This window comes from Globicephala melas, chromosome 2 (assembly GCF_963455315.2).
Source record: "Globicephala melas chromosome 2, mGloMel1.2, whole genome shotgun sequence".
NCBI lineage: Eukaryota > Metazoa > Chordata > Mammalia > Artiodactyla > Delphinidae > Globicephala > Globicephala melas.
The window spans coordinates 101,614,276-101,633,807 of record NC_083315.2 but is presented as its reverse complement, the minus strand read 5'-3'; the positions used below and the strand labels follow the sequence as shown (position 1 = coordinate 101,633,807).

The 19,532-nt window shown below is 41.3% G+C and overlaps 1 protein-coding gene across 1 annotated transcript in view; it reads left to right on the top strand.

Annotated features, from left to right (window-relative positions):
* The window catches only part of SALL2 (spalt like transcription factor 2), a 55,495-nt gene that overhangs the window by 20,409 nt on the left and 15,554 nt on the right, over positions 1 to 19,532 (top strand). The window contains exon 3 of the mRNA XM_060294563.2: positions 17,362 to 17,500. The gene's annotated coding sequence lies outside the window, so the exon portion shown is untranslated. The remainder of the gene's footprint in view (positions 1 to 17,361; positions 17,501 to 19,532) is intronic.

Below are 19,532 nucleotides of genomic sequence, written 5' to 3'. Positions count from 1 at the left end.
CAGTGGTCTTTGAGTAAAGCAGTTTACCCTTTATAATGTGAGTAGGCCTAATACAATCAGTCAAAGTCTTAAAAGAAAAGATTAAGATCCCCAGAAGAAGGAATTTGGCCTCCAGACTTTCTTTAGACTCAAGACTGAAAGACATAGTCCTGCCAGAATTTCCAGCCTGCCGGACCTGTCCTGCAGACTTCAGATTTGTCAGGCCCCGCAATCTCCTGAGCCAATTCCTTAAAATAAATCAATCTCTCCCTCTTTCTCTCTCTCACACACACACACACTCTCTCTCTCTTTCTCCATATATAGAGATAGAGATAGATAGATATATAAAATTTATTTCAATCGAAAGATAGATAGATGATAAATAGATATATATAGAGAGAGAGATCCTATTGGTTATGTTTCTTTGGAGAATCCTAGCTAATACAATTACCTTCCTTGCAATGGTTTTAGAGGTGAAAATGCGGTTTAGGTTTAGGAAAGTTTAGCTACACAGGAAGACCACTGTTCATTTATCATTCTCAGGAGATAAACTTCTCTTGAAGATCTTATTATCTTCTCTCTCCTTCCCTCAGTATCCACCTTAAATAAGTAACAATAACCATTATCACCTTATAGAGATGAGGCAGAAAGAGGATAGGAAAACTCTGTGTCATTAAATCAAATCAATCAACCCAGGAGCACTATTAAACTCTGACTGTCTTATAAAGGCCAAAGCAATATTCTTCAATGTATAATCAGTAACATTTGTTTATAGACCTATCTTGCTTGTTTAATATAGATTTTCCACTGACGTCAAACACTTACATCTATTCCTGTACCTCCTCTAATGATTCATTTCTCCTCTTATACCCTGTTACAGAAGCCTAGGATGTAAAATCCCAGAGTACAAAATTCTGCACTGTGGATTTCAGTCTTGAAAGCTTTGTGATTTTTATCTATCTGACATAGGATTTTGAAGTGATCATTGCATGACTATAACTGAACTTGCCATCAATGAATACTCAGGGGTATTATTAAAAGTCTTCCATTCCAATGAATTTCCTGTTATTAGTCCCATTCACTTAGCAATTTAATAAGTGGACAATAAAGCCAGGAGACTCCAGATAGGGAAGAGCTCCAAACCTTTGGTAATTTGCAATACACACCAGGGATTCAAAAAGTTCACTGACAGGTGAAAGCTCACCCATGAATACTAAGTAAGTGGTATCAATCCATGGGCTCCCAAAAGACCAATAAGCAGCCTGGAACTTAGTTTCCAGAAATATCTGACTCAACACCTCTTTGTTTTTTCTACTGCTTGAGTAAAAGTTCAGAGCCCAAACAATGTCCAGAGCATTTCACAGATTGCCTACCTCAAGGCAAAGAGTATCAAGATGTTTTGTAACCAGCTAGCTTTTTTTTTTTTTTTAAAGAGTTATCTCTTTATTTATTTATTTTTGGCTGCGCTGTGTCTTCATTACTTCACACGGGCTTTCTCTAGTTATGTTGAGTGTGGGCTACTCTTTGTTGCCATGCACGGGCTTCTCATTGCAGTGGCTTCTCGTGTCTCAGAGCACGGGCTCTAGGCTTACAGGCTCAGTAGTTGTGGTGCGTGGGCTTAGCCACTCCACGGCATGTGGGATCTTCCTGGACCAGGGCTCGAACCCGTGTCCCCTGCACTGGCAGGCGGACTCTTAACCACTGTGCCACCAGGGAAGCCCACCAGATAGCTTTTAAATCTGCTTAAAAGAATTTTGACTACTCAGAGCAAAAATAATAATGATGCATTGTGGAATTTGTAACATGCAGGAGTAAAATATATGAAAATAATAACAAAAAGGCTGGGAGGAGGAAAAAGTAAGTTTGAAAGATTCTTATATTATGTAGTCAGTGGTATTTTATTTGATGGTATGCTACATTAAAGATGTATACTATAAATGCTAGAGAAACAGCTACAGATAAAGAGGTATAGCTAATTAGGTAATAGTGGAGATGGAATAAAATATTTTTTAAAAACTCAATTAATCCACACGAAAAAAGAAAATAGGAAATAAATAGCAAAATGGTAGATTTCAACCAAACCCCATCAATAATCATATTAAATATAAATAGTATAACTTGTATCCAGAATATATAAAGAACTCTTACAATTCAACAATAAAAAGACAACCCAGCTTAAAAATGGACAAAGGATTTGACTAGACATTTCTCCAGAGAAGATTTACATATGTCCAATAAGCACATGAAAAAAAATTTCAACATAATTAACCTTTCAAGGAAATGAAAATCACAATGAGATACCACTTCACACCCACTAGGATGACTAAAATCAAAAAGACAGACAGTGACAAGTGTCAGAAAGGGTGTGGAGAAACTGGAATTAGAGAAACTTACTTGCAGGAATGTAAAATGGTAAGGTACTTTGCAAAACAATTTAGCAGTTTCTCAAAATGCTGAGCACAGAGCTATCATAACCCAGCAAATCTACTCCTATACCCAAGAAAATTGAAAATGTATATTCACACAAAAAGTTGTATATGAATATTAATTGCAGTGTTATTCATAAAAGCCCCAAAGTGGAAACAACCAAAATGTCTACCAACTGACAAATAGATGAAGTGTAGAATAGCTGTAAAGCTGAATATTATTCAGTAATAAAAAAGAATGAGGTACTAATACATGATACAATATGTATCCAACTTTGCAATGTAGGAGATGGAGACACTGTGGAGTTTGATGTTTTGAGGAGAAAAGGGTATGGAGGTAGCAAATGTTACAGGCCCTACTGGAGTTCCAGTGCAAGCAGTAAATATGCAGCAGACTGTAACCGTTATAGATGCTACCCACATGGTAGGGGTTTTCTACCAATTACCAGAACTACCAAAACAGTAAGAATAAGGAAAAGAACGAGGGATGGGAGAGTGGTCCAGAAGGCCAGGTCCAATAGGGCCAGCCCAACCTCAGGCCACAGTTCTCATCCTACTACACACGGAGACCTATGAGCATTGACCACAGTATTCCTCTGGTGCAGGAAAAAGTAGTGGAATGTGCTGATAACCAGGGGATAGGAGATCAAGGTAGACTAGTGTCAAAAAAGAGACATCGGGGCTTCCCTGATGGCGCAGTGGTTGAGAGTCCGCCTGCCGATGCAGGGGACACAGGTTCGTGCCCCGGTCCGGGAAGATCCCACATGCTGCGGAGCGGCTGGGCCCATGAGCCATGGCCGCTGAGCCTGCGCGTCCGGAGCCTGTACTCCGCAATGGGAGAGGCCACAACAGTGAGAGGCCCGCGTACTGCAAAAAAAAAAAAAAAGACAGTGTAGGGGACTGGTTAAGCGCAAATTCTGAGGCCTGACTTCTAGGATTCAAATCCCATTTCTGCCACTACCTGTGTGACCTTAGTCAAGTTACTTAATCAGTCAGTGCCTCAGTTTACTCATCTGAAAAAGGGGTATATACTAGTACCTTCTTGATAAGCATGGCCAGGACCAGGGTGAAGCAAGAGAAGCACCTAGGGTGCAGAGGTGCACTTGTGTGTCTCTGAGTCAGTGTCTCTTAAATTTTGTTTCCCCAGATGCCTCTCTTGCCCCACACTTAGTCCCAGTCCTGCTCATAAGGTTGTTGTAAACATTAAATGAGCAAAAACACTTAGAACAGTGTATGGCATAGAGTAAGAGATATATAAATGTTAGGTAGGCATTAGCTGCTATTATTATTATTGTTGTTGTTGTTGTTGTTATATCCTGGAGAAAGATCCAGAGCGGGATCTTAAAGAATTTGATTAAATTAGACAAACAAACCAAAAACAAACCAATTGTTTTTGGCTCACTTCTCCCCTGGATCACCAGCAGCTCTATTGGAACCACCTTCAAAAATTCAGCTGTGTTTCCCACTTATTCCAAATCGCTCAAACCAGAATGGTCTGATCTGTAAATATGGCCTCAATACATGCAGCCAGTGTTTACAACACTAAAAGAAAGATACAGGACTCATCAAGTTGGACTAAATGATTTTCCTTGAATGGATTATCCAAAACATCTATCTGAGAGAGAAAGACTAGTTCTTTGTGCCTAAAATTTTAAAATAAATAAATTTTTACAACTTCAATTATAAATGTTTAATTATAAATGGAAGAGCTAATTGGTTATAGAAATCTCTTTTTTTTAATTTACAATTATCTTCTCAATGGATCTGTCTTTCAAATATATGAATTGTTTCTCTCAGTTCTATAAAAGTATTTAGGCTGGGGAAAAAAGTTTTTGAGCTTCTTACTATAGCACCCTACTAAATGCTGTGAACAGTGCAGAATGAATACAATATGGTCTCTATGCCTGAGGAACTCCCAGTGCAGCCAAAGAAGCAGGTATGGGCTCCACCTTTGATAAAAGGTAAACTCTGGTAAATGGTATAATCAAGGTTTAAACAATGTGCTGTGCTATTATGGAGAAAGGAAAGGTCACAGGTGACTCACATGCAAGTAGAAAGTTTAATAAGAACCTACAGTATGCTCAGGCTGTGCCCAGAGCTGTGGCGTTATAGAAGGTGCATAAAAGCCCTGACCTCCTCTCTGACATGGATGACTATTTAGTTGGAGTGAGAAAGCTAATACACATTATTAAAAAGCAGCAAACAATGTTCCACGTTAGACTGTGGGCAGAATACTAAAAGTATTGCAGCCTTCCAGCGAAGATGAAGACCCATAGAAGCTGGAGCAGTCAGGGAGGAAAGGAGGGCTCTAGGACATGAGGAAGTACAGTGATGGAAGTGATTATGGGGCCAAGAGGTAGCCTGGCCAAACTGCAGCAGGGAAAAAAAAAAAAAAAAAAGCCTGCGGCAGACGGAGGAAGAGGCGGGGAGAGTAAGTCTATTTGGTAAGGATGAGTCCTCAGGCATTAGGGGAAATATTACTGTATGTACTAGCAATCTGAGAGCCAATGAAAGATTTGGGATAGACGAGGGACCTGATGCAAGTGATATTTAACAACTAGTTTGTAGAATGGAATAGAACATAAAGGTGGTGGTGAAGGGTAGCCTGGAAGTGAGAAAATGGGGGTAGGAGGGTTAGAGGTAATTCTTCAGAGGGAAGTGCTGAAGATCTGGATTAGGAAGTACCTGTGGAAATAGAAGGAGAATATTTCTGCAGTATTTTATGAGACAAGACTATGAGAAGTATTTTTTTAAGTAATTTATACTTTTTTATTTATTTATTTTTTGGCCGCGCCTTGTGGCATGTGGGATCTTAGTTCCCTGACCAGGGATTGAACCCGTGCCCCCTGCCTTGGGAGCACGGAGTCTTAACCACTGGACCGCTGGGGAAGTCCCTCCACAGTATTTTATGAGACAAGGTTATGAGAAGTATATTAATAAAAGGATCGATCTGTTGTGGTTGTTTTGGCTTTTTCCAGAGATATTTTTGGTTTTGTTTTTAAGGAAAAAGAAAAATAGAAGTAAAGACCAACTAATTAATAGAACAAAGTGCCTTCTACAGGGAAGGTAAAGCTGCTTTAGGGGACAAGATAATTAGTTGTGGTTTAGGTATGCTGATATAGATGGGAGGGAATAGTGAATCACTCTCCTCCCCCAATCCCTCACTCCCTCCTATCAGAGAGACTCTGAGGCAAAAGAATTTTGTCGAGGCTGGCATCCATTGTGACTGAGAATCAGATGTTAAAAGTGCCAAATAAAAATTCTTGCTTGCCATCCAGCTCTACAAGGATTGAGTCATTAGCCACTGCAGTCCCTGACCTTCAACACAACGCAAAAGGATTTCAGGGTGGAGCTCAGGAATGAGGCAGTCTGTGCTCTGGGAAAACTGGTAGAACACCCTCAGATAATTAGACGTTTTCAGGAGAAAATTTTGTGAACCCATTGCTTGTATCTTCCCATACTTGGAAAAGCACCAAAATCATTAACTGAGATATCTGTGCCTCGTGACTAGCAGCAACCTTCTACTGAGATGTGTGCTTCATTGCACATACCTGCCCCCTTCTCCAAAATCAGACTTACTGACCTCCCCCCCTACCTGTTCAGAGCAGTTCCTCACAGCTACCTGAGAGGCTGTCTCCTGGGCTATAGTCCTTAATAAGTCCCCAAATAAAACTGAAACTCAGGAATTCCCTGGCAGTCTGGTGGTTAGGACTCTGTGCTTCCACTGCAGGGGGCCCAAGTTTGATCCCTGGTCTGGGAACTAAGATCCTGCAAGCCACATGGCACAGCCAAAAAAAAAAAAAAAAAGTATGAAGTGTTTCTATCATGTCACCAGGCCCTCCCAGAGGAGTAAGAAAGAATCATATAATCCTCAATGCAAGGTAAGGACCAGAGCTTTGCTAAAAGGGAGGTAGGGTATCTTTAGTATGGATTCAGATTGTGTTGACTTAATTAATTAATAATGATAATAACGAACGACCCTGAGAGATGTGCTCACTTAATAGATCAACCTGTATAGGCATCAGAAAGCCCACAGCTCTCACTGTAGAAAGATTGAATTTAAAGAACTCAGAAGGTTGGACTTAAGGAACTCCAGAAACTGAAGCCTCCACTGGCAGGTCAGGATTGGAGGGAGGACCCATGGGGACACCCCTTCCCGTAAACATCCAAGTCTTGAGCTACCTTCCCTTGTACAGTGAAAGGGAAAATTCAGGCTAGCTAGAACTTCAATTTTTTATCTCTCTTACATTGTAATTCCCCTCTGAAATTGCCCTAACTTTCCAGTTAAGAACATCACAGGTCCTCTGGTGTATTTGTCCTGGGAAATCTGAGGGAATCAAGAAGCAAGAGGAAGGAGTTGGATCTGTCCTTCCCTATTCCCTCCTAGCTCCTGAAGAGAAAGGGAGACAATCTATGTGTGGGTGGGAGGGGGCAGGGGGCACAGACCATCTCTAGTGGCAGCAGAAAGGATCATACCCCTGAAGAAACCAGAGAGGATATGCCAAAGAGACAGTGGAATAAACACCTTCTGGCTTCCCTTTGTAAACTAGCAAAGGCTGCCCTCTAGAAGGGAAAGGAAAGGAAGAGAAGAGCACCATCCAGCTCTGGAATTACACTGAATCTGTGGTGACAAGACATTCAGGTAGGAAGTATCTACTGCAGAGTTGGGAGGTGTGAGACTAGACCTTGTGTACCCATATTTGGATCAGATGCAAAAAAAAACTGAGTCATCAACATAAAGATAATATTTAAATATTTTTAAAATATGTGTGAACAATATGAAAGTTCCTTAAAAAACTAAAAATAGAACTACCATACGACCCAGCAATCCCACTACTGGGCATATACCCTGAGAAAACCATAATTCAGAAAGAGTCATGTACCACAATATTCATTGCACCTCTATTTACAAGAGCCAGGACATGGAAGCAACCGAAGTGTCCATCGACAAATGAATGGATAAAGATGTGGCACAGGGCTTCCCTGGTGGCGCAGTGGTTGAGAGTCCGCCTGCCGATGCAGGGGACACGGGTTCGTGCCCCAGTCCGGGAAGATCCCACATGCCACGGAGCGGCTAGGCCCGTGAGCCATGGCCGCTGAGCCTGTGCGTCCGGAGCCTGTGCTCCACAACGGGAGAGGCCACAACAGTGACAGGTCTGCGTACCGCAAAAAAAAAAAAAAAAATGTGGCACATATATGCAATGGAATATTACTCAGCCATAAAAAGAAACAAAATCGAGTTATTTGTAGTGAGGTGGTTGGACCTAGAGTCTGTCATACAGAGTGAAGTAAGTCAGAAAGAGAAAAACAAATACCGTATGCTGACACATATTTGGAATCTAAAAAAAAAAAAAAAGGTTCTGAAGGACCTAAGGACAGGACAGGAATAAAGACACAGACATAGAGAATGGACTTGAGGATATGGGGAGGGGGAAGGGTAAGCTGGGACGAAGTGAGAGAGTGGCATGGACATATATACACTACCACATGTAGATAGCTAGTGGGAAGCAGCCGCATAGCACAGGGAGATCAGCCTGGTGGTTTGTGACCACCTAGAGGGGTGGGATAGGGAGGGTGGGAGGGAGGGAGACGCAAGAGGGAGGAGATATGGGGATATACGTATACGTATAGCTGATTCACTTTGTTATAAAGCAGAAATTAACACACCATTTTAAAGCAATTATACTCCAATAAGGATGTTTGTTTATATATATATATATATGTGAGAAGGAGCAGGTACTAAATGCTAAACACTTTCGTAGGCGTTGCTCCTGCATGTTCTGTCTTTGCATCCTCTTCCTTTTGCCGCTAAGTCACTCATAAATCTCGCGTCTTGGAGGTAATTTGGTATTTCTACCACCAGGTGGAGGTGTCCCACTGCTCTTCACTTACTATCAAAGAGATGTTCTTAAGAAATTTGGGGGGTGGGGGCAGGGGTCAGGTTCTTTGGTTCCACTAGTTATACAAATAAGCACTTGCCTTCACGCCCAAGAGCGAAAAGAATTTGAAGAGTGAGCATAAAAGGTCAGGCAGTGGCTGCCTCTTCCTCTCTTTTTGTTTTCTTAGTCCTTTGGTTTCCATGGGGATCTGTGTTTGAGCAGCAACTCTGAATCCATTTACTGCCCCTCAAGGCTTGGGGCTGAGCCCAGAGACTGGCTGTGAAGAACAGCAGGAGCTGGAATGGGTGGAAAGGAGGAGATTTATTTGGTAAATTTGGATAGCAAAAGACGAAGACAGGTATAGAAGGAGTGATGAGGTGAACCTTGGAATGGAGTGCACAGAGGAATGTGAAAGGCAAATAATGTTTTAGTTCAAATAAAATTTGGGGACATTAAAGTCTTTTCCAAAACTCTTCAATTGTCTTCTTACCATAGACCATTTCAGGACACACTCTGGGCCCTTTATAATACCAGGTCCTCTCCTACCCCTATCCAAAAACATCAGTAGACCTGTGTCAGAACCTGCCTGGAGTCCTGATATGTCCTCCTGTTCCAAAAGCACTCTGGAGCAAGAGATGAGAAGTCCAAGGAAAGACCATCCACTGTATTCCCCAGGTATGGTATAGTGCCTGACACATGGTAAACTCTCAGTAAAATATTTGTTGAATGGATGAATAAATAAGAGCAATAAGAATAGGATAGCTTTGGGAATTCCCTGGTGATCCAGTGGTTAGGACTGCGCTCTCACTGCCGAGGTCCTGGGTTTGATCCCTGGTTGGGGAACTAAGATCCAAGCCGCGTGGCGTGGCCAAAAAAAATATATAGAGGAATAATTTTTTTTTAATATGATAGCTTTAGCTTTAACTAATTTTACTTAATTCTAGCGTGAGAAAAGACAAACTAGAGACAAAGAAAAAATGTTGTCTTGTCATCAAAGTCATGAGGATGTGAATGTGTTGATTCACAGATCAATTCATTCAAAGATAGATTAGGGGGTTTTGTTGCTTTTCTGCTTAATAAGAGGTTTTTTCATATTTGCATTACTAATAGCCCCTGTTTCTAAGAGTATTTGCATTTCCATCAGTTTGGGCCACTGTTCAGTATCCATTCACAGATAGCAGTTGATCTACATATGAACAGCGCTCTACCTGATGAGAGAATCAAGTTTTCCCCCTTAATCGCTTACTTTCCAACCCCACCTTTCCACCTCACTTTCTCTCCCATTATCCTGTTTAATTACCACTCTCTATAATTATCTAATTTATTTACTTGCATTTTTATTGCTCGTCACCTCCCACAGCTAACAAGCTCCTTGCTGCTTTCCTCACAGAGCCTTCTATTCTAAATTTTAGAGTCTAAATACTCAAGTCTTACCTTTTTTTGAAAACTCCATTTTAAGTGAATTCTTCATGATGCTCCTTTAATCTATTCAACCTCCTGCCCTCCAGTTGGAAGTGACCTTTCCTTCCTCTGAATGAGTACACATTTGATCTGCATTTCTCTGCACACTCACCACTTGGCATAATAATATTGCCATCAAATGTAGTGAGCTTGAAAGACTGGCCAGGCACTGGGCCAGATGCTTTAACTGTTCTGTTAAATCTCCACCACAATCCTATCAAGTAGACACTATTAATCTCATTTTTATTTTATTTTATTTTGGCCGTGCCACATGTCTTGCAGGATCTTAGTTCCCAGACCAGGGATTGAACCCAGGCCCTCGTCAGTGAAAGCACCGAGTCCTAACCACTGGACCCCTAGGGAATTCCTTTAACCTCATTTTTATGTGATGAAACCAAGGCTCAGAGAAGTTAAGTAAAGTGCCCCCAAATCATGCAGCTGATTGGTGGTAAAGACAATTTAAACCCAGAAAGTCACAGCCAGAATCCATATAGTCTTTGAGCACAGACTTTGTTGTAAGGAAAATGTGTTAGAGCCTCAGCTCCATAATTCACGGCGGCATGACCCTCAGCAATTTACTAACCTCTCTAAACCTCAATTTCCTAGTTGGTAAAATGGGGATAATAATGTCTGCCTCACATAGCCTTGTCAAAAAGAAGTGGCCCGGGCTTCCCTGGTGGCGCAGTGGTTGAGAGTCCATCTGCCGATGCAGGGGACGTGGGTTCGTGCCCCGGTCCAGGAAGATCTCACATGCTGCGGAGCGGCTAGGCCCGTGAGCCATGGCCACTGAGCCTGTGCGTCCGGAGTCTGTGCTCCGCAACGGGAGAGGCCACAACAGCGAGAGGCCTATATAAAAAGAAGTGGCCCATAAAGAGTAGCTATCTATTAGCATTACCTGCTTACCTGTTTCACCTCCCATACCTAGTTAACACTCCTTCCAGAAGGATCTGTTTTTATCCTCTTTGCATTTGTGACATCTAGCACAGTGTTTTATATATCGTAACTAAACACCACGGACATATGTTTCATAGAGGGATGGGGGGAGGGAGGGAAGAATGGATGAATTGATTGATAATTTATTGCTGGTGACAGTCAGTCCAAGTCAACTCTCCTTTCTTCTTCCCCTGGAACTTTATGCATACTCTATGAAATTTCTTCACATTGTATTATATATACATATGTGTGTGTGTGTATACTTTTTTTTTTTTTTTTTTTGGCTGCGCTGCACGGCTTGCAGGACCAGGGATTGAACCCAGGCCCCGGAAGTCTGGAAGTGAAAGTGTGAAGTCCTAACCACTGGACCAGCAGGGAACTCCCTGTACTGTATTATGTTTTCTTGTTTAACATTTCCCTGCTTGTCAAGGAGAGGCAGGTCCATGTCTCATTTACCTTTGTCACCATAGTATCTCAGTTCTGTTTTTCGTCTCTTAATATGAGCATGCATGCGATTCTATGTTGAGAAGTGCATATTTTTAAAATTCTACTTGCTCCTTAAATGCAGGTCTGGTGAGTGAAATATGAAATGCATTTGATAAATGTTTGTTGAGAGTATAACTAGTTGGAAGGCCTAGCTTGGTCCTTATGTCCCAAAAGAAGGAAAGAATTTCTCTGGCTTGGGCTGGGGTTTAAATCCTGAGGTGATTCTGTCATCTGGAGATACAGAATCATGAACCTGTAAGCTGCTTTGGGTTTTTTTGTTTTTGTTTTCAATTCTACTCCTTTTTTTTTTTTTTTAATTTATTTTTGGCTGCATTTGGGTCTTCGTTGCTGCACGCAGCCTTTCTCTAGTTGCAGCAACCAGGGGCTACTCTTGGTTGTGGTGTGAGGGTTTCTCATTGCAGTGGCTTCTCTTGCTGCGGAGCATGGGCTGTAGGCACGCAGGCTTCAGTAGTTGTGGCTCGCAGGCTCTAGAGCACAGGCTCAGTAGTTGTGGCGCATGGGCTTAGTTGCTCCGCGGCATGTAGGATCTTCCCGGACCAGGGATCGAACCCGTGTCCCCTACATTGGCATGTGGATTCTTAACCACTGCGCCACCAGGGAAATCCCCTGCTTTGGTTTTTGACTGGACTTAACTTCTAGAGGTCACAAAGATCGGCAGGCCTGAAGATTGTTGGTTAATTTTAATATTTTAACTTAATTTAAAATTTAAATGAAATTTCAATATGCAAATTCAATTATAATCACATTAAGGTCTGTGGAAGAAAGGGAGAAACAACTTAAGGAATGTAGCCGGAATGCAGTTCATCCCACTCTAGCAGTCCATTCAGTGAGCACACAGTGAGTGTCTTGGTTCTCCTGTCCCTCTCTAATATGAGCACAAGTATGATTCTATATTGATACTTTTTATTCTACCTATCCCCTAAATGCAGGCCTTCTACATCCTTTGATACTCAGTCAAAGAAATGATCATCTGTTCCAATACCAGAGCGAAACAGTCTCTGGTGCATTCCTTCCTCAGGGATGTTCAACTTTGCCTCCAGATGATTTTGTCTTAACTAGTGCCTTTAGAAACTGACTCTCATGGATCTATTTTTGCAGGACCCTGTGGAGAAGCTGTTGTAACAGACACACTTTGTTGATTCACGTAGATAGTCACATGTAAAGCACAGAGGTTAAAGCCACGTGTTGTGTTAAAGTCATCTGGTCTAACCTTATCACTACACATGAGGAAACTTAAGTCTGGACAGAGAAAGGTGATTTTCCCAAGTTGATTTGACTGGGAAGTGGCAGAGTCTACTAGAACCCAAATCAATGATTTCCCCACTAAAAATGGAAATACGCGTTATATTTCAATATAAGCTCCTGCGGGGTAGAAAGGACATGAGGTTATATTCACATACCTCATTCCCAGCTAGCATAGAGTGATACCCAATGAATATCAAAGAATGGCCAAACTATGATTTCATATAAATGTGCTTTTTTTTTTTCCCCCCCCGCCGCTTCTGCACAGCTTACAGGAGTTTAGTTCCCTGAACAGGGATCAAACCCTGGCCCCAGCAGTGAAAGCACCGAGTCCTAACCACTGAACCACCAGGGAATTCCCTAAATGTGCTTTTTATTTTGAAAATTATATATTTTTAATGCTCTTATTTTAAACAAATCTTACGTTTAGAAGGGATTTCATCTTACTCTAATGGTATGGCACTTTTTCTTTTGTTTTCTAAGATTTTAGAGTATGTAATGTGATTTTTTTTTTTTTTTTTTTTTTTTGCGGTACACGGGCCTCTCACTGTTGTGGCCTCTCCCTCTCCCGTTGCGGAGCACAGGCTCCGGACGCGCAGGCTCAGTGGCCATGGCTCACGGGCCCAGCCGCTCCGCGGCATGTGGGATCTTCCCGGACCGGGGCACGAACCCGTGTCCCCTGCATCGGCAGGCGGACCCTCAACCACTGCGCCACCAGGGAAGCCCTGTAATGTGATTTTATTGTTTATTTTCTAAGGTTACTTTTAGGTATCTTGTGGGGGGAGGGAAATGTTCCTTCTTCCATTTCAAGAAAAAAAGTTAATACTGGGATTTCAAGCTGACTGAATAAAGGACAGCTTAGAAATGGTGTGTAAGGATGGGGAGGTTTGCAGTATAAAGATGGGAGCAGGTGATGGAAAGAATAACTCCCCTTGAATAGCAAGCTTGTTTCTCCAAATTCTCCCTCTGTACCCTCTCTTTTCTTTCAGACTTTCATCCAGTTTTTTTTGAAACATACATATATCCTGGTGACATTTATCCCTTGACCAAACGATGGGAACAGAAGTCACTGAACCATATAGGACAAGGAAATATCTAAACCTCATAGAGTAGAATTTGTTCATTACGTTTCTCCTCCATCATCGCCAATTTCTGCTCCAAATCCACTGATCCCCCTTCCTCGTCTTTGTATATACATTTTAAAACATATATACCTTGGGCTTCCCTGGTGGCGCAGTGGTTGAGAGTCCGCCTGCCGATGCAGGGGACATGGGTTCATGCCCCGGTCCGGGAAGATCCCACATGCCGCAGAGCGGCTGGGCCTGTGAGCCATGGCCACTGAGCCTGCGCGTCCGGAGCCTGTGCTCCGCAACGGGAGAGGCCACAGCAGTCAGAGGCCCGTGTACCGCAAAAAATAAATAAATAAAACATATATACCTTTATACCTCTCTCTGTATATATATATGTATATATACAGAGAGAGAACAGAGAGGGAGAGATACAGATAATATATATATATATACACAGATATATAGATATAGATATCTGTATATATTAATCTACAGAGAGGGAGAGAGAGAGAGGAGAGATAGTATTCACAACATGTGTAGTAAATTCCTGAACTTCATATTAGATTCCATGGGATTAAGTGGATCATGGGGTCAAGAAATGTGCAATGCACGTTAAGATGGAGAAAGACTAGAGAATCAAACAGTATATGATTATTAAATAACATAAGTACTATATTGCCATTCAATAAAAATGCTTGATTGCAGGGAGGCACAGAATTCTCCACAATATACACCATGAATCTTTTTATTTTTTTTAACTGAAGTCTCGTTGATTTACAGTGTTGTGTTAGTTTCTGGCATACAGCAAAATGACTCAGACATATATATATGTGTGTGTACATATATATTCTTTTCCATTATGGTTTATGACAGGATATTAATATAGTTCCCTGTGCTGTACAGTAGGACCTAGTTGTTTATCTCTTTTGTATATAGTAGGTTGTATCTGCTAATCCCAGACTCCTAATTTATACCTTCCCCAACCCTCTTCCCCCTTTGGTAACCATAAGTTCGTTTTCCTGTCTGTGAGTCTATTTCTGTTTTGTAAGTTCATTTCCATTGTATTTTAGATTCCACATATAAGCAATATCATATGACATTTGTCTTTCTCTTTCTGACTTACTTCACTTAGTATGATAATCTCTAGGTCCATCCATGTTGCTGCAAATGGCATTATTTCATTCTTTTTTATGGCTGAGTAATATTCCATTGTGTATATATACCACATCTTTATCCATTCATCTGTTGATGGACATTTAGGTTCCATGTCTTAGCTATTGTAAATAGTGCTGCTATGAACGTGGGGGTGCATGTATCTTTTCGAATTAAGAGTTTTTGTCTTTTCTGGATGTATACCTGGGAGTGGGATTGCTGGATTATATGGTAACCCTATTTTTAGTTTTTGAAGGAACCTCCATACTGTTTTCCATAGTAGCTGCACCAATTTACATTCCCACCAACAGTGTAGGAGCTTTCCCTTTTTATGTTAACTTTTTTTTTTTTTTTTTTTTTTTGCGGTACGCGGGCCTCTCACTGTTGTGGCCTCTCCCGTTGCAGAGCACAGGCTGCGGACACGCAGGCTCAGCAGCCATGGCTCACGGGCCTAGCCGCTCCGCGGCATGTGGGATCTTCCCAGACCGGGGCACGAACCCATGTCCCCTGCATTGGCAGGCGGACTCTCAACCACTGTGCCACCAGGGAAGCCCTATTTGTTAACTTTTTAATGATGGCCATTCTGACCACTGTGAGGTGATATCTCATTGTAGTTTTGACTTGCATTTCTCTAATAATTATTGATGTTGAGCATCTTTTCATGTTCCTGTTGGCCATCTGTATGACTTCTTTGGAGAAATGTCTATTTAGGTCTTCTGCCCATTTTTCAACTGGGTTGTTTGTTTTTTTGGTTATTGAGTTGTATAAGCTGTTTGTATCTTTTGGAAATTAAGCCCTCATCAGTCGTATCATTTGCAGATATTTCCTCCCGTTCCCTAGGCTGTCTTTTCATTTTGCTTATGGTTTCCTTTGCTGTGCAAAATCTTGTAAGTTTGATTAGGTCCCATTTGTTTATTTTTTATTTTATTTCTATTGCCTTGGGAGACTGACCTAAGAAAATATTGCTATGATTTATATCAGATAATGTTTTGCCTATGTTCTCTTCTAGGTACACCATTGCATCTTTAACTTCCATATTTGAGCCAGTGCTATTCACCTCAAACCCACAAAAGTCCAGTAAAGTCAATTATTTACAGCAACTCTTCCAGTTCTTAGCTCTCCTCTCTCTTTTACCTCATTTGCTATCAAGTCCCTTTGGACTAGCAGGTTGCCTTTTGGATTTCAGCTTCTCTTAGTTCTCCTCAAGTATTCTGGCTTTGATTTGCCCCATCAGCTCTTCTTACTTTGGACTATCTTCTACAGTAAGCTCGCTCTGATCAACTCCATGTCTTGGCTCATTTTGAGACCATAAGACAGTGCCAGGGTAAATGAGGAGCCACATCAGAAGTCCCTAAGAATCCTGGGATTACCCCAATTATGGATGATGAATAAAGGAGCAGCATAATTTGGAAATGGAAATAATGTGAAAAACAAACAAAAGGTTGAAGTCCAATTATCACCAAAAGATTGAAGTCCAATTGCAAAATAGCTGCATAATAATAAACTGGACAGTGTTTGTTTTATTTTCTATTGTGTACTAGGTACTTAGCACATAGTAGGTGCTTTTAAAATATTTGTTAAATGAATACACTCTACCAAGGGCAGATTTAAAGGATTTGCACTCAAAATATAATTAGGAATCCATTAGGCATGATCAAAAATTTTCTCAGTACTTAAATTAGTCACTGAATGATCCTGTTCCTGGGCACAGTCTCCAATGTGGGAAATGGATTATTATTTGATTGAAATAGTTTAAGGTACTTAGTTATCAGAATGGAATTGGCTCCTAAAATACAGTGGTCCCCACAAGAAAAAAGAGTTCATAAATTCTAGGGAAGATTGAGAAATTAATTTAAGATCTAGCTGTCAAATTTTTACTTTTGCTTGGATTCCCTCTCATTTTGCCTCTTCCCATTTATTCTCTAGTTCCACGGCCTAGTGCAAAGGGCAATTCCCTGAGATAAGATCTGGTTCTGGAAAAACTTTTGAAAAGTCTTTTAACCTTTCTCGGTCTTAGTTTCTTTATCAGAAAAGTGAGATTTGGACATGATCCCCGTGGCCCCCTTCTAGCTCCAAAGTCCTTGGGAGTCACTTGTTCCTCTTCTTAAAGTTTCCTTCTGAAGGCTCTGACCATGTTTCTATTACAGGTTATCAGTTATTCATATTTTCTGACATACTTCAATCCCTTTGTTCTTATTCCTCCAAAGAGTTGCCTCTGTGACTTACCTCTTTCTTTCCCATGGCTCTGATTTGCTTTTCCTTCTGATGGCTTGGGGTTTAGTTGTCGTTGTTGCTGTTGTTTTGCCTTTGTCATCATGCTCCCTCCCCACCTTGCCCTCACTGCTTGTACCTCATTTGTTGATTTTCTTTCAAATGAACAACCTCAGGCTCCCCAGAACTTTAGCAAATTGTTCCTATAATTTCGTCCTTAAAAACACACACACACACACACACACACACGCATGCACGCACGCACGCACACGCACACACGCGCGCACACACTCCCACCCCCACTCTAGGCTTCTCTAACTGCCTGCTAGGCTCCTGGCCCTTCCCCCACAACCTCCCTTTCCTGTTCCACAGCCTTGACCTCTTCACAAACTCTGTTTCCCCTTTATTTAACATCAGTAACATGGAGAAATTAAGAAACACAAAAAAAATAACTTCTGTCCTTTCTCTTATGAGTGTTTAAATTCCTGCCATCTTTTGCAGAATGAACTCTGAAAAGACACACCAGAAAAGCCTCAGTCCGAATGACCTCCTTGATCTTCACTCCCTCCCTCTGCCCCTAAAACACCATGGCAACTGCCACCTGAAAGAGGCCAGGCGGAAATCATCCAATAAAACCAAGGTTTGCTTGCCAGTGCTTTCTTATTTAATAAAGTTCTGCAGAGGGTACTTTTCCCTTACCCTTCATTGCCTTAACTCCCTTAATGCTAGCAAGACAAAGAACATGTGGTAGTACATGTGATTATAAGAACCATAATTTGTTGTAGATATTTACTTGTAAGTCTTCACATTTTCTCTGTAAGTTGAAAGTTTGTCATCCTCCAGGTCTGCACCCAGAAAGTGAGGCCTATAGCAGAGGCAGAAATCAGTGGGATGGCAATAAATGGTCACACTGTGGCGAAAAAAACACAGGCTGTCCAATCAGGCAAATTTGGGCAAATTTCAACCTGCTGTTTATCAGCTGTAAGACCTTGAACAAGAAAGCTACTTTGCGTCTCCATGCCTCAGTTTCTTCATTTGTAAAATGGGGTGTTCTGCTTGTCTAAAATGGGGATTATACAATGTTTACCTTGCAAAGTTATTTTAAGGATTAAATGAGACGGTGCAATTAAAGGGCGTAGTAAGCAGAATGCACCCAAGCTATGATTAGCTATGACTAAGGTTATCAATAGAAAGGTTACATGCTTTCTAGACTCCTAGTTTAGTTCTCGTGCAATTAAAATCAAATTCCTCATGGGATTCTAACTTTCAGGAAGGTAGATGAAATGCTTCCACAGTGCCTGCTCCTCTACAAACTAGAAACAGGGTATTGTCTGGAGAGAAGAGGCCTTCAATGAAATGGCAAAGAATTTCCTGGACTCCCACATGACTGTAGTTGTATTGTTAGAGCAAAAGCCATTATGAGTCTAGAAACACTTTCAGTGACTTAAAAGTGTATTACACTCAACAACATCAACAAACATTTGGGCAACAGTAGTATATACATTTGAGAGGCATGTTATTTATTGGGGCCACAGGCTGGGCTCACTTCATGTGTACATGGATTCTGCTGCAACAACACTGCAGACCCCTAAGAATCTAGAGCTTATGGTTTAGAAAGCAACAGTCAAGCTCAATTGTCTCAAACTGCAAAAGGATCATTTAAGAGCTTATTTTTAAATCGTAGCCTCCACCCCCCCCACCCCGCCAGAGATTGATTAAGTAGATCAGGGGTAGAGGTTAGGAATGCGAATTCTCCGTAAATTCCCCATGTGGTTGATTACCTTGAGTCCAGAGGAGTTACAGAGCTCTGGGAATTAGCATCCCTGACTGGCCCCTCTTCTTTCTCTTCCAAGGATCTCATTCCAGTCACCTACCTTCTCTTTGTTCTTCACAGTTCTGGGCTTCTTTAACTGGAGTGTTATGCTGATATCACAAAACAACACGTAGGAAAATCTCTGAGAGTCAAACATAATGACTGGCTTTCTTCAAAGAGCAACAACATTCAATTATGCTTCAATTTTTTTAAAAAGCAACATCATATCTTTGCTTTTCAGGGACTTATTTTTTTGATACTAACAGTACCTTAACATCCATTTTAACTAATTCAGAGGCAACCGGTGCTCACAAATGAAGGATACAGAGATTATGCTCAAGTGGTCTGGCTTGAAAATTGGCTCCACAATGTAAACACCCAACAGTACTTTAAGCTATTCCTGAAGAGAGGAAAAATTTTAAGTCAATAGGGAAGCCAAAATAGAAAATGTTGATAAAATTAGAAAATATCATAAGGAGGAACCACAAAACCAGAATAAGAAGCCCATCTTCACCACCAACTCCCCCATCCAGAATATCCTCCCCCACTAGAGCCTCTCAGTCTCCCACACATGAGAAGGAACTGGGGACAGGGTGCCAGGATAAGTCCCTTTTTCCCATCCTTTATTATCGTCAACGCCCTTGAGTGCCTCTTCAGCTTTTTTGGGAACTTAAATGCTTAGTTTACGAGGTCAAATGACTATGGAACATTTTCCAAAAATTAAATCACCAATTAAAGAAAGAACAGTGTTGTTTTAATATTCTCTTCTGCTGTTTCTCTCAATCTCTCTCTCTCTCTCTCATTTCTCTCTCTCCTTTCATTCTCTTGCTCTTTCTCTCCCTCCCTTCTTTTCTCCCTC